Genomic DNA, 22484 nt, shown 5'->3' with positions numbered 1-22484 from the left:
TCCTTCATACATTGCCTTTTCTGTGAGGCAAAATAAAGTCTGTTCTCTAATTGAAATACATTATTAATTTATGTCCTTGCATGAGTGCTGATGGCTCTTTTACCAAAAACTGTGGAGTTCTAGGATCAAACTAAATTCTAATGCTCAAAGGGGAGACCCTAGGTGAGGACAAAATGAGACAAATTCTGAAATTCCTAAAGAAAATGCTGATTTAGGACACAATCCAAAGAGTGACATGAGAAGGCTCCAAGATTTTATGTTATCTGTATAAACTGAGAAGGGATGCTCAATTTATACATACTTACCCATATCTTATTTAGTATTATTTGATTTGTGTATATACATATATACACAAATCAAATAATACTAAATAAGATATGGGTAAGTATGTATACATACACAAATCAAATAATACTAAATAAGATATGGGTAAGTATGTATATATATCAGTAGAAAAATTATATATGTATATACTATTATATATATTCTACTCCTTCCCCAAACCCACTACCATATGCATAAGTATTAAATAGTGACTATTCTGGCCCCTATTGCCCAGCCAGGTTTGTTATATTTCTTTCTCCCTTCCAGGGTTCTCCAATACCCTTAAGGAGTTTAGGGATATCCAGTCCCTCTACCACTGGTTCCAGTTCCCATCAATTACAGTTCCCTCAACTTTAGGAATTCCCATTGAGGAAGCAAGTGGTATATTGGGTAGATCACTGGATGGACAAAGTTAGAGAAGCCACCCCAAATAATATGGACTATTTGTGCCCGACCTGTGGCAGAGAATTCTGAGTCCACATTGGTATGATCAGTCACAGTTGGACACATTGTAAGTCAACTCTAACATAATGATGTCATCTTGATCCTCTTTGAGAATGAAGGGCAGCAACCAACTAACCAGATCACTGGACCTGATGTCAGGAAAATCTAAGTTCATATCTGGCTTTTCCCACCTTCTCACTGAAAATTCTGAACAAATAACCTAACCATTGTTTGTCTCAATTTCTGTAAATGTAAAATGGGACCATGATATCACTTACTTCACAATGTTTTCTTAGGAACAAATAAGATAATATTTTTAAAGAGCATTTAGCACAGAGCCCAGAACATTGCAAGCACTATACAAATATTTATTCTGTACCCCTCTTCAGTGCTCTAATTCCATTTAATCACTGAATAATGGGATCAACTTTTATGAAAGAATGTTTACTTCAGCAAATATAAAAATATAAAAAAAGCTTTTCCGGGCATGTCCAGATTGCCTAAGTTAGAGGCACTCTGCTTCTCCTATCACATGGATGTGATAGTCTTTGATTGGCTGCATAGCCAGAAAGTCTGCACATTTAAAAGTGATGTAGCTAATACAGTTGGTCACTTTCTGGCTATTGTTTCTTCCTTCTTGACCTCTTCTGCTTTGGCAGAAGGGTGAAGATCACAGTTCACCCACAATGCAGTGCTATAAACTGAGCCAAAGTGCAGGTAGGACCAAAATGGTGTGTGTTTGTGTGTGTGTGTGTGTGTGTGTGTGTGTGTGTGTGTGTGTGTGTGTGTGTGTTCTCTATTCCATGTTATTTGTTTTCAGTTTCAGATGCTGGCAGTGATCCTCTTCAGGACCAAGAGTCATTATGACTTTGAGGTCAAGATAACAGCCCAGATGTGCAGTTAGCCAGACCAGCAGGAAAACCCAAAGAATCCAGGGTGTCTAGTACTCAAGTCCAAGGGGAAGGATTCGGCTTGGAACAGGTACTGTGCTACATAGGAACCAGGCTAAGTTGTCTTGCTTCTACTTGTCTATAGAGTAAGTATAATTGTGATTATAACTTTTGTATTTAATATTCCTTTGTAAAAGCAAATATGTTGTGGAAATATGTTTAATATGAAAGAAAGAAAGAGAAAGGAAGAAAAAGAAAGAAAGAAAGAAAGAAAGAAAGAAAGAAAGAAAGAAAGAAAGAAAGAAAGAAAGAAAGAAAGAAAGAAAGAAAAAAAGGAAAGAAAGAAAGAAAAAAAAGGAAAGGAAGGAAGGAAGGAAGGAAGGAAGGAAGGAAGGAAGGAAGGAAGGAAGGAAAGAAAGAAAGAAGGAAGGAAGGAAGAAAGAAAGAGAAAGAAACAATTTGCTAATGGCTTATAGAACTACAGTGCAGAGGACTACCACTTCCTTATACTTGAGCAAACACCACTGTGGGGAATTGGAGACATTTGTAGAGAGACTACATACCCTAATCCCCCATATGGGTGCCTATGATACCTGGAAGCAGTGAGATGTAAATTACTTGACTGTCCAGGCTGTCTAGGGAGAGAGTAATCATATTGATGAGATCTAGATAAGGAGTAACTAAGTGAAATTAAGGTTAATTGAGGTCTAGTGGCAGGTTCGGGGTATAGGGAGTCAAATAGAGCTCCCCTTGCAACCTCTTTGGATTCGGCACAAGGATACAGAGTTAAATGAGGTCTAGTAGCAGCGCAAGAGTCTCCTATAAAGGAATTTATAGACCTGAAAACCTAGATTGATAAAAGAGGTTTATTATGGGTTTAGAAATAAGGTTTAAAGGTGTTAGGTAAAGAGAGGAGGGCACCAGAGCCAGAGTGGTTCCAGTGGGCAGAAATCCTTTGATATGGCAGGTGTTTGGGACCTCTGCAAAGAGACAACTCCAGCTTGGCTCTTTTATAATAGGGGGCTTTGGCTACAAGCTGAAGGGGGGCTTGTAGGCAGAGTCCCAGGTTGGCTCCTGGCTGGGTTTCAGCCAGGATTAGCATTTGAATTGAATTCAATGGGTTTCGGGACTGAGCCAGATAACAAAGATGAAAACTGTTTGTGTTTAGGGTGCAGTCCCCTCCCTGAAGTAGAGTCCAAGGAGGTTTTCTTTTTTAAGAGTTTTGGGGTTTCCTCATCAATATTGCACAAACAGTACCAACCCCCCCTTTTTTTTCATAATTCTCTTTTTTTCACCATCTCAGTGATTAGTAATGGGAGGGAGATCAGGTTCACAGCTTATTCTTAGTTTAGTCCCTCCAAGTTTCAAGTCCAAATCTTCCCCTGCCCCCTGATTTTGATTTTGAATCTTGAAAAATATAGTTTCTCTAGGCTTCCCTGACAGACTGGAGCAAAATCCAGTTTGGAGTCTTGTTATAAAGTTGACCAAAGCTTGAGCTGGGCATTCTACCACTTCCTGCAAGCCAGACCAAATCCTACACCCATTTTGGGGGGCTATAAAGTGAAGGAGAGTGGGGCTACCTTCTGTCCTACAGATCAAAACAAAGTGCCTAATACTTGGATGAATGGGACTTTCATTCCTCTGGACATCACAAGAAAAAGAGAGATTGTCTGAGTCTGGTGGTTTTAAAGATATAGCTTTTATCTATGAAGCTAATGGATAAAAGCTGTTCCTACCCATATGAGAGGGCAACACTAAATGTCTTCTCTCAGACAGGCCCTTGGGACCTTTAACTTGAGTGTTTCCATGTAAGGTGATCTGAACATGCACAAAACAAAATTGTGTTACCTTTACATCTCTTAGTGCGCAATCAGTGTTTTCTGAAGGAATAAATGTTTCTGAAATTGCATGAAAATAAGAACTTATATTCCCTTCTTAAAGTAAGGAAGCAAAGAAGTAAAATAATTCAGCATATTAGTTCCTTTGTGGTGGGGTTTTTGAGTTTCATAGGTCATCCCAGCATTAATTTAGAGCCAAATAGACAAATGGACCCTATAGATCATTTCATCCAATTTCTTCATTTTAATAAAGGAGGAAGCTGAGACTCAGAGTGGATAAGTGACTTACCAGACTTACACAGTTTATAAGAATCTAAGTTGGTATTTGAGCCCAGAATTTCCTGATTCCACATCCAGGGCTTGCTCATTCTATCCCACTGTCTCCAGTCTGTGTCTCCTTATGACAAAAAAAAAAAAAATACTCAACAGTTGTTTATTTAAAACTTCGTATGTTTTGGAAGTCCAGATCTTCTTCAATATTTCCAAAAGAGAAAATAAAATGCTACAAAACCTTAAACAGCCTGTTAGCCTTTGTCCACTCTGCAAAAATAGGAAAAGGAGGAGGGGAAAGAAAAATCATCTGCCTTCCATACTTAGTATTTGTATTGGGAGGAGAGATTAAACAAGAGAGAGATTAGACAAAAGAAAATAAACTCCCAGATGGCAGAAAAGAGAAAAGTGAACAAGTAGAGGGGAGACTTGTGAGGCCAGAGAAAGATATGTTCCTAACCCAAGGGCCCCCTTGTGTTGAGGCAAGAGGTGAAACCTCTCATTGGTACATTCTAGCACACACCATGGCATATATCATAAGGAATTGATATCTGTTAACCAATTTATAATTAGACTTCCACTTAATGAGGCAATGAGGAGGCAGAGTGTATATGTAATGCTGGAGAAACTGAGGCAAGATAGAGATTAGAGAGTATTTAATAATTTATTAAATGAGAGAGATTTACTGGGACCAAATGCATCCATGGTTTGGTCCCAGGGCTGAATGAGACTATCTTCTCCAAGAATCCAGCAAACAATGAGAGTTCTCAATGACCTATATACACATGGCTCAGACTCAGCAGGTAGACTGAGGCAGGGGCAGACTGAGGCAGGGGCGGAGTCAGGGTGCTGAGAAGGGGGAATGAGACTCTGACAGGGTGAGGTGAGCAATGGGACATGGGGGGAGACATCTTGATAAGACAATATCTGACATTCTGGTAGCTTGGGATGGGGAGAGGCATTCTGATATTCTAAAACATAAGATCTTTTATCCTTATCAAATATTTTGATGAAGAGGGAGGGGAGGTTTTACAGGACTGAGCTTTGAGAAGCAGAGAAACTGAGTCAGGACTGGATCAAGATAGTTATAGAAACTGAGAACTATGGCATAATAGATAAAATGGTGGGCTCAGAGTCAGAAAAACCTGGGTTCAAATATGAATCAATCCAAAGGAATAGCTAGGTGAATCAGTGGATATAGTGCCAGGCCTGGGGTCAGGAAGACTCATCTTCCTGGGTTCAAAGTTGGCTTCAAACAATTAATCTGTAACTCTGATCAAGTCACTTAATCTGTGCAGTCAGAGCCATCTGGGTCCAGTAAAAAGATATAGATCAGGACAACTGGAGATGGCCCAACATAAAATGAGAGATCTTACCTTTTTAAGCTAAGGTCTTCAACAGGTCTCAGTTTGACTGAGGCTGCACCTATTTAATGACTAAGGCTAGATAGCAGTTGAGAATAGCAATCTCTTCTTTCACCTAGTCAAAAAAAAAAAAAAAAATCTAAATAAATAAATGAATGAATGAATCTGGGACTGAAAGACCCTCAGGATTTCTGGCCAAAGCAGAAATAGTTACTATTTACATTCAATTGGAGTCCATCAAAACCCAAACAATGACCAAATGGGCTTAGTCTAAGACCTATTGGTGGCCAATTAATGAAACACAGGGAAAGAGTGTTGTTATTTTGTCTCCTCCTTGATTTTATGGATCAAGTTTCAAAGAAACTTGAAAAAAAAAATGCCTCCTAAAAAATAGCTGCCATGGACTCAGAAAGCCAAGAACTTCCAAAGAAGTTGCTACAAGACTTAAAACATCCATTTCTCAAGATTCTTGTGATCAGGAAAAGAAATATAAAAGAAGCAGTCAATTCAGATCTCAGGTTCATCTATATAGGTACAGGTTCTTGCTATCCTGTGCTTGACTTGAAGCTGCTAATGCTGCTTCAGTGGAGGTAGGTGCAAGAAAGAAACAGAAATTCTTTCCAACCTTATTAAAAATCCAAGGGAAAAGACGCTGGAGTCTAGGATGTGCTGGAGCCATCTCTGACTGACTAGCCCATGATTATATTTTTAATGTGAGCACCTATACCTCAAAAGTTACAAATAAGAACTTGACATACTGTTTTGTTAATTTCTAGACTTAAGAAAGTGATAGCAAAAAATGATAACAATGTATATTAATCTTTAAAATGTGTAGTTAGTTTTTGAAAATTCTTTAGCAAAGAACAAGAATTCATTTTCTACAGAAGTTACCTAATATACATTCCCATTCATACTATTAAAATAAAATGAGAAAAACAAACTTGCAAATCCATATGGATAAAAATTGAGATGATAAATAATTGTATGTGAGGGAATATTAAATCAAAAGAGATGAATATTTTTGTAATTCTGTTGTGCCTTTTATTGTCCTGCCTCAGTTTCCTTAAATTGTTCTTCCTCAGTTTCCCTGATTGCAACCCTCCTTTTTTGCCCATTAGAACTGAGATAATTAGAACTGTGGAGATCTGACATTCCAGAAGATAAGACTCCAGATGTCCTTTTTCAGATACCTAATTGGCATTTTTTATAAGTCTGTTTCAGACTTCTTGGCTCTAAGCTGGACACTTCCTTAACTCCCATTTTGTAAGAAGTTACAGTCCTACCGCCAACCTGGAGATTCCCTCTCACCAAAGTTTGGACTCCACCTTTGTTTAACTACCTGAGCTAAGAGCTATAAATATGTCATTGAGAACTCACATTCCCTGCTGGATGCCTTGGACATCAGCTCTGGGGGCATCATGCCCCCAGCACAATCTCTCCCTCTCAGAAATCCAAATAAAATATTAAAAACTCTCTAATTTCTATCTTGGCTCAGTTTCTCCGGCATTACAATTCTTATCATATAAATCTATACAGAGGCAATATGGTAGTACATAGAGGATTGGCTTTAGAGTCAAGTAAGACTTAGGCCCATGGCGAACCTCTCAAACATGCTATTTGATACTAACCGGGAATCTGACAAGGGAAACTGAGGCTGGAGACCCTAAAAAGAATCTTTCCGAGTTATCATGACCTAGAAGTCAACGCAACCCCACCTCTGTTAAGTATCACTAATTTACCTTTCTATAGAGTTCAGCTGACACTACCCAAGTTTTCTATAGAGCTGAACTAAAGCTAAGTACCCCTACTTAACTTTCAATAGAACTGAATTCACGTTAAGTACCTCCACTTAAGCTCTATAAAATTTGAACTATCTTTCTATAGCCTTACTGAAGCCTATTCAAACCCAAAAGCTCTGTATTGTCACAAATCATATATAGGAGGGTGAGAAGAATGGGCAGGTGGGCAGAATGGACAGAACTCTAATTCCATCCAAGAGTTTTGCTCCATTGAGATTTCTTGATGATTTATAATAAACTTTTACTTGTACTTTTATTTGTAATTTAGTAATTTCTTTTATTTCACCCGAGCCTTGTCTCATCAAAAGCCTGCACATCCCCAACAATACTTCACCTCTCAGCACTCCCAGGCAACTCTCTAAGACTATAAAGATAGAAATAAGTGGTTGTTGTACCTTGGTAGAAGAATGTGTTTTGAGGACTAGGAAAAAAAATTCATGTTGCCATACTAATTTAAAGAATTCATATTTTTCTTGGTGAAGCCTTATGTGACTTCCCCTAGTACTTTTATTGATAATTCTCTTTTTAAAAAAATAATAACTTTTTATTTTCAAAGTAAATGCAAAGATAGTTTTCAACATTCACTCTTGCAAAATCCTGGGTTCTACATTTTTCTCCCTCCCTTCCTCTACCCTCCATCCAGCAAGTAATCTAATACATGTTGAACATGTGCAATTCTACCATACATATTTCCAAAATTTAACATGAGGCATGAGAAAAATCAAATCAAAAAGGAAAAAAAGGAAAAAAAGCAACAATAACAAAAAAGTGCAAATACTGTGTTGTAATCCTCATTCAGTTCCCACAGTCTTCTTTCTGGATCGAGATTGTTCTCTCCATCACAAATCCAATGAAATTGGCCTGAATCATCTCATTGTTAAAAAGAGCCACATCCCAGCCCTCTTTATGGTGGCCAGAAACTGGAAACTGTGTGGATGCCAATCAATTGGAGAATGGCTGAACAAATTGTGGTATATGAATTAATATTATTGTTCTGTAAGAAATGACCAACAGGAAGATTTCAGAAAGACCTGGAGAGACTTACATGAACTGATGCTGAGTGAAATGATCAGGACCAGGAAATAATTGTATACTTCAACAACAATACTATATGATGATCAATTCTGATGGATGTGGCCATTTTCAACAACGAGATGAACCAAATCAGTTTCAATAAAGCAGTAATGAACTGAACCAGCTACACCCAGGGAAAGAACTCTGGGAGATAACTGTGAACCACTACATAGAATTCCCAATCCCTCTAATTTTGTCCGCCTGCATTTTGGATTTCCTTCACAGGCTAATTGTACATTATTTCAAAGTCCGATTCTTTTTGTACAGCAAAACAACTGTTTGGACATGTATACATATATTGTATTTAATTTATACTCTAACATACTTAACATGTATTGGTCAACCTGCCATCTGGGTGGGGGGGGAGGAAGGGAAAAATTAGAACAAAAGGTTTGGCAATTGTCAATATTGTAAAATTACCCATGCATATATCTGGTAAATAAGAACTATTAAAATAAAAATAAATAAATAAATAAAAAGAGCCACATCCATCAGAGGTGATCATCACATAATCTTATTGTTCCTGTGTACAATGTTCTCTTGGTTCAACTCACTTCACTTAGCATCAATTCATGTAAGTCTTTCCAAGTTTTTCTGAAATCATCTTGCTGATAATTTCTTATAGAACAACAATATTTCATAACATTCATATATCATAACTTATTCAGCCATTCCTCAACTAATGGGCATCCACTCAGTTTCCAGTTCCTTGTCACTATAAAAAGGGGTGCTCCAAACATTTTTGCACATTAGGTCCTTTCTCCTTTTTATGATTTCTTTAGGATACAGACCCAGTAGAGACATTGTTAAATACATGTTAAATAATACATGTATAACATATCAAATTGCTTGCTTTTTAGGGAAGGGAGAGAGAAAAAGTTTAGAATTCAAAATCTTACAAAATTGAATGTTGGAAAATATCTTTACAGATAATTGGAAAAATAAAATACTATTAAATTTAAAAAAAGAAGAAGTTATGCTCCCCAAAGGCAGGGATTGTGTCTTACTGAACCTTTTTGTCTCTGCTAAAGTGTAATAAATGCACTGCACATAAAACTGCTAAATAATATTTTGTTTAATGATTGGTGAAAATTTTAGATAACAAATCATAGTATGACATGCTATGCCTTGTTTCTTCATATATAACATGGATGTTGAATTATGTGATAAATTGAGTCTTTTCACTTCTATTTAGATTTAGAAAGGAGACCTTTGAAATTATATATCTCAATATCCTTTTCTATAAAATGAGGAGGTGATCACTAAGGAGAATCAATCTTATTCTTGAGTCTCATTTATTTTATTTTACAAAGGAGGAAACTAAAATTCAAAGAGGTCAAGTGATTTGACTTGGATGTGCCTTCATGACAAAACATGAAGTTTAAGAGCAATACAGAGTGATTTGTAGTTTATGAATTTTGTTTGAGTAAAACTATCATGGAGGAAGAGAGGGGAATGGTGAAGCATTTATACTAAATCATCTTCCCTTTTGCAAAATTTTAAATTTTCTCAGTTGCAGGGGGTAGCTTGTGCTACTATCAAAGAAGGAGGAATAAGATGATTGCTTCTATTTTCTTGAAGCAGCTTGGTTCAATGCCTTGTTCAAGGTCAAATTGGGCTGATTTGGATTGAAATGAAGTTCACCAGATTAGAAAGTAAAACTAAATAAAGCTGCTTCCCCTAAACACAATACTTTACAAGAATTGGAAATCCCCCGTACTATTACGATCCCTAATATATGTTCTTTTTCCTTCCATCAATTTAGTCAACAGAGGAAACCAGACAGAAGTAGCGAGTGCTCCATGCAACACCTCCTGTGATCTGGGGATGAGAAGGAGAAATAAATATCAACTTCTGGGCCCAAGCAATAAACACCACAGAACCCTGGGTATAACTCATTGAGCTAGAAATAATATTCCATTACTTATGTAAACCACAATTTGTTTAGTAATTTCCTTAATTGTCTAAAAGGCAGTTCTAGGAAACTGTCTCTTTTAAGGTCAGGAAGTATGTTTATTTACAGAATTTTCCCCTTACATGATCTTCCCCTCTTGCCTTTTTCTACCCATGCCAGCTTGAAAATTAAAGAAAAAAATTAAACCCACTATTGGGCATTAGCTGATCCCTCTCTGTTATCAAACATTTTCCCCACATTATTTAACAGCATACACATTTTTCTTTTAAAATTATATTTTATTCTGAATTTAAGAAATAAACCAAGTATTTCTATAACAGAGTAGAATCAGAATAGAAATAAAAAAGATGGTTGCACATTGAAACTGCAACTCTATTATACATATATATATGTATACATATATATATCAGTAGAAAATTATATTCATGAGTGTCTATTACTTCATTGTAATTTGCTCTTTTGTTCTCTGCTGCACATCTTTTTTTATTTTATCACTTTTCCCCACTTTCATCTCCTCCCTTTGTCAGGATACAGTTAAAAAAGGATAGATTTAGATTTGGATTTAGATATATACATACACACACATTTTTCCTATCCCTGCGGACTCTTTGCTTTAATTCTGCTCCTAATTTGCCTTGCTATTACTTAACAACTATTATCTCACATTCCAGAATTGTTGTGAAGATTTTAAAAATTGATGGTTAAGGTATTTTGTAATTTTTAAATCACTATAGAAATGTTAGGTATATTGTCATTTTGTTATTACTTATTATTATTCAATTAACTCCTATAGTCTTTACATGTGACAGATTGTTTTGAGAATTTAAATTTCCTCATCTATGAAATGAAAGAACCAGATTGGAGTCTCTTCTAATTGAAATAGCCTATGATTCTATGAAATATTTTAAAAACTCAACACTACAGGAGAAATAAAATTTGGCCCCAATTTATTAACAAAATTAATATTTATGCAAAAAAATGAACATCAAAATCCCTGGACCTTAGAGGTCTTATTTGAGGGATGATGCCTCTTCCAAGTTTAAATCCAGGTTCTTTGGATCATTTTCTTGGTATAGTTAAAGCAATATCGTGGAGAATTCCTTCAAAGCCTCAATTTCAGTTAGAAGCAGGAATTTGATTAGCACCTTCTCTTCTTGGCCTGCTATACAATATCAATATACTTGTGCAATGAACTGCAGTAGGTAGCATTGATCTTATACACTACTGAAGTCTCCCACTCTGCAGGACTTGGAATTTCTCACACTGTCTAGCTGAATATTTTCAAAGAAGCACTTGACATTTTTCTTTCTGCCAATTCAGTAGTATACCTCTTCGATTTAGTCTTTACTACCTCTTTTTCCCTTTTTTCTCAAAGATTTTCAGGAACTTGAACTGAAAAAAACTAACTGGAGATGTACAAAAAGTATAGGATTTTGCAGTCATGAACAAAGACTGGATGAATGCTATCACTATCCAACCTGCCACCTTTGGGAAAGAGAACAAGACACAACTGGGTTACAATTTAGAAACAACAATGAAGATAATGAAAATGAAGATAACAAAGAAAGGAAAGAAATATCTTCCCCCCCCCAAAAAAAAAAAAAAAGATATTATTCTTTCACTATTCATGAGGGAGAAACTATAACCTGAAGACTGAAACAGGAGAAATCCACACTAGGGATTATAATGTTATCACTTGTGGATAATAATTACAGTTCTGTGTTTCTCAGTACAACCCAGGAAAAGATAGAATAGAACATAAGGCTTGTTAATTTTAGTCTTTCATTTGATTTAATATTTTTTATGCATGTTGGAGGGAAGATTCTAACGATGGGATTCTAGGGATAAGTTCTAAATAGACATATCAATTCTTTCTTGTAGGGGAACTTGAGCTTCATTCATTTAATCAGCAAATCCCCAAATTCATTTATTTATTTAGATTTTTTTGGACTAAATCAAAGAGGACATTCTTTGCTTCAATTGCTGTTATTCTTAATCAATGAATGGTGTGACCTTAGTCAAACTGAGACCTGGTGAAGACCTTAACTTAAAAAGGCCAAGGTCTCCCATTGTATGGAGGGCCATCTCCAGTCATCTTGATCTATATTTTACCACTGGATCCAAATGGCTCTGGAGGAGAAGGTGAGACAGATGACCTTGCACAGCCTCTCTAACTTAGATCCAATTCACTTGCATGTCATGGCATCACCTCCTTGATATCATAGTCCTCTTCAAAAATGAAGGACAAACAACAACCTTTGAGGTAAGATCTGTTTTATTCTTGTTTTTGTATCATTGTTGTCTAGCACAAATCTTGGAACATAGCAGGTGCTTAACAAATGCTTGTAGATTATTTACTAAACACCCATTGTGTGCTAAACTTATTGGGAAATACAAAATTTAGCAAAGTCACAATTCCTGTTCAGGGTAAGGCACAAACACAAATGATTATGTAAAGCAAGTTTTCATTGAAGACTCAGGGTGACATTTCCATTTATTTAATCCTTTTAATTCACAAGATTACATTAAAGAGGTACAAAATAAAATCTGAGATATGAAGGTCCATTCTATCCCTGACCAGGCTTCCTTAAGAAGCTTTAAAATTCAATTTGAAAGAATAAGTATCAAGTCAATGGACTAAAAAAGGGGAGGAAAGGAGAGAACAGGTAGTTTAGAAAGTTTCCTCAATCAATCAACCAGCAATTATTTTTTAAGTTCCTAAAATGTGCCAAGCAAAGTACTAGATGCTGGGTATATACAAAGACAAAAATGAAATCGTCCCTGACTTCTACAAACTTAATTCCTCCAGAAGCTGAGGTAAAGGAACAATGTCTACACATTCCGCTGAATACAGTCTATCTAGAAAGAAATTACAAAATAATGTGGGCAGAATGAAGGCATTAATTAGTCTCCGAAAATCACTAGTTTCTAGTTTCCAACTCAGGTCTTTTCTGAGCTCCTCTGTCCAATGGTGTTCTCACACATCTATTTCCCTTTTATCTGTCCCACCCCGACCCCCACTGATAGATAGGAATCTCTTTATTTTCTCCCGGAATCTTTACCTGGGATTGAGCCCTGTGCTCTTTGATATCCTCAGGGTTTGTTTTCTGGCAAGTTGTCTTCAGCACTTTTTCTTAACAGTTGTACTAAAGTTCCTGGCACAAGCACTTTGGGGTCTACACGCTCCAACTGGCAGTGCACTCATAGTTGCTATCCTGAGCAGTGCCACTGCAATTCAAGTGACTGGCTCCACTGCAGCAGCCAAGGTGATTTGCCTGTCACTGTGCACAGCACATTGCCATTCAGTCACATCATCATGGCTTAGTCTGGTAGGATATGTTCCCCACAGTGCCACTCTGCCTGAGAGGAGAAAGTAGCCCAGAGGGAAGAGGATCAAGGCTGGAACTAGGAAGAAGACAAGTGAATGGGACAGGTTCCAGGTAGCACTGCAGAGACTCTCCCCACCAGCTGTTAAGAGACTCAAAAACCCCATTCCCAACACCGTGTGATGTTTGATGCACAGATCCAGCAAACAATGAAATTTTTCCATGACTTCTCTTTTGTTTTTCTCCTCACAACTGGACCAATGAAGCAGATCTGGGTTACCTCTGTCTAGTTTCCTCAGCCAGATCGGGACTTTATTACTAGGGAAAGGAAAGGAGAGAAGGCGTGTGTTTGGAGAAAATGGTATTGAAATTCTACTGTTTATTAAAGGAAGTATCCTATAAAAGATGCCTTCACAGTTTCACTTTCTTTTTTGGATAGAAGGGTTTCTGAATTCTGATTTCCCCAAAATTGCCGAAAACAACAGCTGTGACCTCCCTCCCCTTCCTTTCCTGTTTTGAAATCAGTCAAGATAAACCTTTGCTTGGAATTCAAAATCTCTGTAGCAGAAAATCATCCTTTCACTATAATGACTTAGAATAATGCTACCTGAACTTTAGGCCACTTTTCCAAATAAAAAATATCCTACTATATACATGTGTCTAGTTCCCAGGCAAATTGGCTAATTCATGTATTGCCTACCATGTAACTTCACCACAAAAACCTGTTAAATCAAATCACTTCATCTCTCTAAACCTGTTTCCTTAAAATTAGAAAATTGGACTCAATTATAGGACTTAAAGTTGGAAAGCTCCTTAATGATCATCTAGCACAAATTTTCAGATCCTGAAGTAAATCAAGGAGTTGGAGAGTATTTGGTAAATAACCAAATTACTCTTAAATATTTTGAAAGTAATAGTATTATTGGGAGAAAGGTGGATTGAATAAATTGGTAAACATTTGACAACTTTATAATATTTGTTTTAAAAGTCATTATGTATCCAGTTCAATTTTTACAGAATCACAAAACCTTAGAATTTGAGAGCTAGAGGATATCTCAGTGGTAAATTTGTCTAACCCATACACACAAGAAATCTCTGTCATAACGTACTGACAAATGTTCATTCATTCTCCTTCTGGAGAGCTCCAGGGAGGGAGAACTCACCTCTTCTCACATCTCAGATAGTAAGATTTCTTGATATGAAGCCTAAATTGCCTCCTTATAATTTTCACCCATTTCTTAGGTCAAACAGAACAATTCCTACTCTATATGATATCTTGTTATGTTATTCTTGATCATATACATCTCTTCCTTCTTCTTTACATGCACATTAGTCTTTATAAAGTCCAGACTAGCTCTCTGGAGGACCTTGGGATTAGCCTGAGTCCTTGATTTTAGTGGAGGAGTGAAGGAGGCAGGAGAGGTATCATGTGGGTGGCCAAAGATGGAGTCTGGAATCTGGCATCTTCTTTTGTGTCTATGGCTGAGAGCTGTGATTGAGAGAACGTCCCCAGCTGTACCAGCCCTTAAATACTTCAGTATGATTATATCACTACACCACACTGAGCATGCAATCATTATATCACCATACTAAGTATATGCTTAACTATAAGTACTTTGCTGACTTAGATTTAAGTACACCTTTTCAGAATTCTGACTCTCTACAAGTCTTCAGACAAATCTTTTTTTTCCCCCCTAATTTGAATTGTTTCTTTAAATTTTCATAGTTGGGACAGCTAGATGGTACAGTAGATAGAGCACTACCTCTAGAATCAGGAGGATCTGAGTTCAAATGTGACCTTGGACATAATACTTTCTAGCTATTTGACCCTGAGCATTTTAGCCCCAGCTGACACTCTCTCTCTCTCTCTCTCTCTCTCTCTCTCTCTCTCTCTCTCTCTCTCTCTCTCTCTTTCTCTCTCTCTCTCTTTCTCTTTCTCTTTCTCTTTCTCTTTCTCTTTCTCTCTCTCTCTCTCTCTCTCTCTCTTTTTCCCCCTGAGGCTGGGTTAAATGACTTGCCCGGGTCACACAGCTAGGAAGTGTTAAGTGTCTGAGGCCAGATTTGAACTCCAGTCCTCCTGAATTCAGGGCTGGTGCTCTATCTACTGTGCCACCTAGTTGCTCCCCAACTGATTCTCAAAAGAAATATTCTTGAGGATCTCTCATACTTTTTGGCCTGCCTTGCCCTGAAGTTTCTTAGTCTGTGGGACTGAATCTTTCCTCTGATGTTATTCTACCAGGGGCCACCTGACAGTGGCTGACCCAGACCTGTAGAATGGATCTCCTCATGTGAGAGGATAATACAAGGAGACTGAGAGACAGTTGCTGTTCTCTGATCTTCTGATTGAGAGGCTGTTGTATTGTCTGACCTCTTTCCTCTTCCCTCTAACTCCAATTTATCTCATTCCCAGTCTACAACACTTGTGTCAGCAAAGGCTGCCTTGCAACTTCTTCAGATGCTATGATCCACAGCTGTGGAGGCTCTGGGAGAATTGACCTACCCCTTAAAACTCTGATCCTCTTGAAATCTGCTTTCCCAAAATCCAGAGTTGAAGAAATTGTCCTCTACTCTTTCCCATTATTATAGTGGACACTTTCTGACCTGAGAGATTCAACTTTTATTGTCAGCTGTCCATGTTGTACTGTCTGTTGTACTGTTGTACTGTTTATGGGGTTCTCTTGACAAAAATACTGGAGTAGTTTTATTTCCTTTGCCAGCAGATCATCTTTTGTCAAAATACATCATATCCATATTAGATAACTCTACACAGCATAGCTCATAGTTTCATTGAACTATATAAACCACTCTTCCACATAAGGCATTGATCTATGGAGGAGAAAAGTGGAGGACAACCAAAGTGGTTCCAGTACTGATGAAGCAGTTAGGCCAAACCTGAAAGGAAGATCAGCTGCATATGTAAAAGAAAAGTCTGATGCTATAAAAGTCAATATTGCATAGTATGGATTGTTAAGCGCTCTCAACCAAGGTGAGCTGGATGTAGTCAACAGATTTGGAAAGATTAAGCATTAACATTGTCAGTGAATTTAAATTGACAGGCATGGAGGAGTTTAATTCAGGGGATCAGCCAAAGTAGCCCTCATGGTCAACGAAAGGGTAAGAAAAGTACTACTGGGATATAATTTCAAAAACTATTGTGAGTGATGTAGAAGACCCTTACCCAAAATGACTACTCAGAGATCATTCAGAAGAAGGCAGAAAAGTTGTTTATTGAAAAATCTCCAGAGGATGAGCCATCGCATCACAAGATAAGAAAGAGAAAGCTCATGGTAGGAGGGCTAAAGAAGTAGTAAAGATACGAAGCTTTTATACAAGAGATTACATAACAAGTAAGAGAGCATTGGGAAGGGGAGGGGGAGGTATCTAATTGGTTGTTGCTATTTGGAGAGATTGGAATGGAAGCTTTCTGTTCATAAGTTGGGGAGCATTGAGAAATATGTGCCCTCTCCTCTAATTGAATGTTAAATATTGGTGCCAAAGGCAGATTAGAACAGAATGCTTTGTTTCCCTGATTCCTAGAGGAATCATCAGTCAGACCTTCAAACTTCAGATTAGTGAGCTGACGGCATTTAATAATCTAAATATTTGTAACATTGAACAAGGATAAGTGTCATCATTTCTGGTTAAGTAAATATATCAAAGTTTTAAGTAAATATTGGCTTGCACACACCATACTTTTGCAGGTCACAGAGACATAGAAATAATAAAAAATACAGTAAAACAATTTAAACATTCCTGTAAGTTCTTCACTTTATCTCTCCATTCCACACACTATCAAATGATTTCTGTTTAAATCCAAGGTAAACCATTCAACATCACAGTAGAAGTGCACCTTTAACATCTTCAAGAAATAGCAGCCTCCCCCCCAAAAAAAAGGTGTCACACTTGTCATAGTGATGAGGTAATAGGGAACCTCAAAATGATGAGGTAACTTGAACCAAATCATGAGATAAATACCTAATAATGAGGTATATACCTCAATAGGATTAAGTGAGGTAAATCAGGTCTAGTGGCAGCGAGAATCCCCTGTAAATGAATTTACAGGCCCGAAAACCTAGAAGGGTAAAAGATGTTTATTGCAGGGTTTGGAAGCAAAGTTAAGGTCTGGTTAGTAAAAGGCATTAGATAGAGGAAGATATACGCCGAAAGCGGCCGGAACAGAGAATCTCTGATGCAAGCATCTTGGCTGGCATCTTTCAAATCTCTGAACCAAAGATGTTTCTAGCTTTGCTCTTTTTATCTGCTTGAAGAAGTAATGGGCGGAGCTCAGGTTAATTCCTAGAAGGCCAGATTTTTGAAGGGCTTTATCCAAGCCAGCTCAGATCCAGTGGGGGGCTGGGTACAAGCCCAGACTAGTTTGACCAGATCTTGTATCAAAGGTCCAAGTCCCAAATGCAGTTGGAGATCAAACAAGGAATACCAAAGGGGCTACCGCCCTCAACAATAGGAGATTGAAATACTTAAGTGTTATCAAAAGATAAGTGGAATAATAGGCAAATTTAGCCTTGAAGTACAAAATGAAGCAGGGAAGAGGCTAGTAGATTTTTGTCACTGATCATAATAAACATTCTTTTTCAACAACTTTTTTTCAACTTTCTAATATATGCTTAAATTGCTAAAGAGATAAGTGGATAGCACAGTAGAGCACTTGGTGTGGAATTAGAAATTCCTGAATTTAAATTTGGTTTCAGATATTTGCTAGCTATGTGATGCTGAGTAACTCACTACTTCTGTTTTCCTCAATTTTAAAGAAAGGATAACACTAATACTTACATTCTAGGGTTGTTGTAAATATCAAATGAGATAACATGTGTTAATCATTTGGCTTTCCTTCCCCCAGTTCTCTCATTACCATAATCCTTGAGTATTGTGGAATAAATCCATGATCACAGCTGACAGGTGATGGGTGGGATGGGGGATAAATACTGAAGTGAAGGAAGTTATGATAGCCATGAGGCATGCGCCTCAGGGAAAAAAGGAGACTTATTTAAGACTGGGTGAACAGGGGCCAGTATAGTGTCAGTAGTATTGGTTCCAGGGCTCAATGGAGTTCAAGGAGGTAAGTAAAAACCCTGGTAGAGGGTCCATGGAACAATTGGGACAATTAGCTTGTAGTCTTTGTGGACTGGCACATATTAGGCTCTTGATACTTATTTCCTTCCTTATTATTCTATATTAACTTGAAACATAAGAATATGCTATATTACAAAGCAGCCTATTCCATTTTTGAACACCTTTAATTGAAAGTCATTAATAAAAATATTAAACCAGATAAAGCACAGGTTCTTGAAGGCACTCTACTAGAAACCTCCTGCTACAGTTATCAAATGTTTTGATTATTATTACTCCCACATCTTTGCTCAGGCTATTCTTCAGGTCTGCAATTGCACCCTCTCCTGCTCTCTCCTATCCATGTAGCTAAATCTAGCTCTTCTCTCCATCTAGCTCTATCCTTTCTTCTTATATAAATAAATTTAATAATAAAGATAATAGCAAAGTTCTAGAATTGGTGCAAAAAAATCAATCACACAAAAATCAGTTGAAGAAGAAATGATTGAATAACTTTATAATGTCAGATTGAATAAAGTAATAATGCCACTGTCCCCTGCTCAGACTGAGTCACAAAGAAGTTAGTTTAGGGTACCATCTTTTAAAAAGATTTTTAAAGAAACATAGGGGGGCACCATCTTTTAGCAAAGTCATTGACAAATTAGAAAAAATTCAGAGGAGGACAACCAAGGGTTGCTTAATGACTGATTTCAGTAAACCTGGTGAGAATAAAAGGAACTACCAAGAAAGAGAGCAACACTTGTATAGTTTATATATACTTAAATACACACATGTGTATATTTATGTATTATGTATGTATTCTATTTGTATATGCATGTCCTTTTAATTTCTATGTGGATATGTTTGTGTGGATAAATTTATCATATATGTAATCATAATACACATGTGTAATATGCATCTTTGAAAAAATGAGTTCAGTTCTTATGCAATCTTCTTCCCTGTTCTTTATATCTGAAAATGTTTGTTAAAATAATAAATTTTTTAAAGAAGAGAAAGAATAGGTATTGTTTTCAAACATCATGCTACTATTTCAGCCATGTATAAACAAATAAACAAACAAATAAATAAATGAGCAAACAAGCAAATAAATAAGCAGACAAACAAACAAATAAATAAGCAAATAAATAAATACTCCATTATTGCTACATTATCATGGGCTATAGAAACCAGAGTCACCAAATTGGAAGTGACTTTCAGAATTTGTGTGGTGATCATTTTCCCACTCATGAACCATTTTAGTTCTTCCAAATTGCTGGGAAACATGCTACTTTTAAAAGAATTGCTGAGTTTTTGCTTTTCAAATATCGGTTTGAAAGCAATTGTATTGGATTCAGTGAAACTGGATTATTAAACTCTAACCTAGAAATAGCAAATCTATGTCCTGGAGCAATGGCCTCAGCCCATAGGGAGAAATACCAGGCTCATTCCAAATATTTGTCCAGGAAAAAATATGATTTATGGTCATCAAATCTCTCCCAGAATGATTCTAAACTGGAGACTTGTTTGTGGATTTCTCCTCTATTACACGATTCAATTTGACAGATTCATAGGTACTCCCACCCAGCAGGTGCTCAACTGAGGTTGTTTAGTGAATTTACTTTCCTTGAGGTTAGATGAAGAGCAGCAAGCATATCAGATGTCAAGGAAATAACATGACTGTTCCAAATTATCACCTTTTGATACTGTTGACAGTGGAAATGGGAGTTCTTTTCTCTGTTAGCTTTTAAATATCTCTATAGCAAAGGGATATTTTAACTCATGCATGGTTTTAGGATTGGTGCTGCTCTTTATTGGGTATTTATTTTTTTTTAAATTGGTTAGTTTGCTTTTCTTGTATATTGCCAACTGCTTGAGTCAGGTTGCCAGCTTTATTATATATTTGCCAGCTTTGTTATATGTTACTCTTCTTTTTGCACTCTACAATCCAACCATACTAGCTTTATCTCTTCCTCACATATAGCATTCATCTCTTGCCCTTACATTGGTCATCCTCTATACCTGGAATGCCTGCCCTTCTCATCCCTAACTCAAAGAAACTTTCATTTCTTGCATCTCAGGTACACTCTCTATAAGCTTTTTCTGATTCCACCAACTACTACTGTCCTAACACCTTTTTATTTAACTGTCTTATATTGTGTTTATATTTCAAATACTTGTTTCTATGGAATATGCATGTATATACACATATACATACACATGTGTACATATGTATTCAAATACATATACACATATGTGTGCATATATGTGTATATATGTATGTGTATGTATATATATATATATATATATATATATATATATATATATATATATATATGAAGGTATTGATATTTAAATGTAAGAAGCTAGATGGTACAGTCTCATCCTCCTAATTTAAATCTGGCCCCAGACAGTTACTAGCTGTGTGACTCTGGGCAACTCACTTAACTCTATTTGTTTCACTTTCCTTCTGCAAAATGATCTGGAAAAGAAATGGCAAACCATTCCAGTATTTTTGCTAAAAAAAAAACTCCAAATGGGGTCATGAAGAATCAGACATGACTGAATAACAACATTTAAATGTGGCTTGTGGGTTGCATAGCTAGATAAAATATGAAATCCAGCCCATTTATGTAGAGAATAGAAAGAGGGCCATGTAGATACTATTAGCTGGCTTGATTGGGAGCCAAGGTGTATCAGCCTTATTAATTATTTCTAGTATGTTGACACTGTTAAAATAATAACTAATACTTACATAATACTTTAAAGTTTACATTATCTCATCTGAACCTCAAAATAAACATGTGAGATAGGTAGTAAAGATATTATAATTATCATCATTTTACAGAGAAGGAAACTGAGACTCAGTGGTTATAGTGAGTGCCCTGCCTATGGTTATGTAGTTAGTAAGCATGCAAATCCTAATTATCTTCATGCCAAGTCCAGTTTATGTCCTATATAATATGAGAATAATGATATAATTCTTTTTAAATTTTATTTTATTTGAAAAAAGAGTAAGAAAAAAGAAAAACAGAAAAGGAATATGAAACCTAATAAAGCAAAACAAAAGAGAACATTGTCCTATGTCCAGCAGAACATGAGAGAGGACGCAAAATATAAAACATCAAATCAAGAAAGTATACATATTAGTAGAAGAAATTATATTCATGATTTCTTTACTTCCTTATAAATTGTTCTTTGGGCCTCTGCTGCACACGTTTTCTACTTTATTCTTTTTCCCTCTGAGATACTTCTGCTTTCTGTGAAGGGAACAACATAACCACACTTACCAAAAATCCTCTATGTCAAATAACCAGTGATGACCTATCTTAGAATTGTAAAGGCCCTATGACCTCAGAGGGTTATTTATTTCGTGTCTCTAGATAACATGCTTATCTCTAGGACCAACTTGGAGCAAAGTGGCAAAGTAGTCAAAGCAGGGGAACTTCTCTTTTTCAATCTTTTGTCATTCCCTTACTTCAGGGAACTCAGCACCTTTATGCTTTTCTCAGAGGTCCAGGATCATAACACCCAATCCACTTGCCCTTTCTACAAGTCTTTTAAGCTTTATTTACATCTTTCCCTCTTCTTACCTACCTATAAAAAAAATGACTTTTCTTGTCTTTTTTGTATCAGTAAGGAACTGGAAACTTAGTGGAGGCTCATCAGTTAAGTGGCTGAATAAGATATGGTATATGCTTGTAATGGAATATTGTTGTACTATAAGAAATGAGCAGCAGGCTGATTTCAAAAAGGACTGGAGAGACTTTATGAACTGATACTAAGTGAGTAGAATCAAGAGAATATTGTATACAGCAACAAAATTATGTGATGAGCAACTCTAATGGACTTGGCTCTTTTCAAAATGTTATGATTCAGACCAATTTCAATAGGTTTGTGATGGAGAGAGCCATCTGCATCCAAAGAGAAGGCTATGGGGATTGAATATGGATGACAACATAGTATTTGCACCATTTTTGTTGCTGTTGTTTGCTTACTTGTTTTTTCTTTCTCATTTTCCTCTTTTGATCTGATTTTTCTTGTGCAACATACTAAATGTGTAAATATGTTTAGAAGAATTGCACATGTTTAACCTATATTGGATTACTTACTGTCTAGGAGAGGGGTTGATGGGAAAGGAGGGTGAAAAGTTTCCAGAGTTTAAAAACAATACTA

The 22484-nt window shown here is 36.6% G+C and overlaps 1 long non-coding RNA gene across 1 annotated transcript; it reads left to right on the top strand.

The window, feature by feature from the left end:
* Nucleotides 1-1393: 1393 nt before the first annotated feature.
* LOC141541210 (uncharacterized) lies at nucleotides 1394-10206 on the top strand. The gene is made up of 3 exons (XR_012481685.1): nucleotides 1394-1485; nucleotides 1589-1749; nucleotides 9769-10206. It is a non-coding gene; the product is annotated as an uncharacterized LOC141541210 (long non-coding RNA).
* The last annotated feature ends 12278 nt before the right edge of the window (nucleotides 10207-22484 follow it).

This window comes from Sminthopsis crassicaudata, chromosome 4, assembly GCF_048593235.1.
Source record: "Sminthopsis crassicaudata isolate SCR6 chromosome 4, ASM4859323v1, whole genome shotgun sequence".
In the NCBI taxonomy this organism is placed as follows: Eukaryota; Metazoa; Chordata; class Mammalia; order Dasyuromorphia; family Dasyuridae; genus Sminthopsis; species Sminthopsis crassicaudata.
The sequence above is the reverse complement of the archived record's forward strand: the minus strand, read 5'-3'. Positions and strand labels throughout refer to the sequence as shown.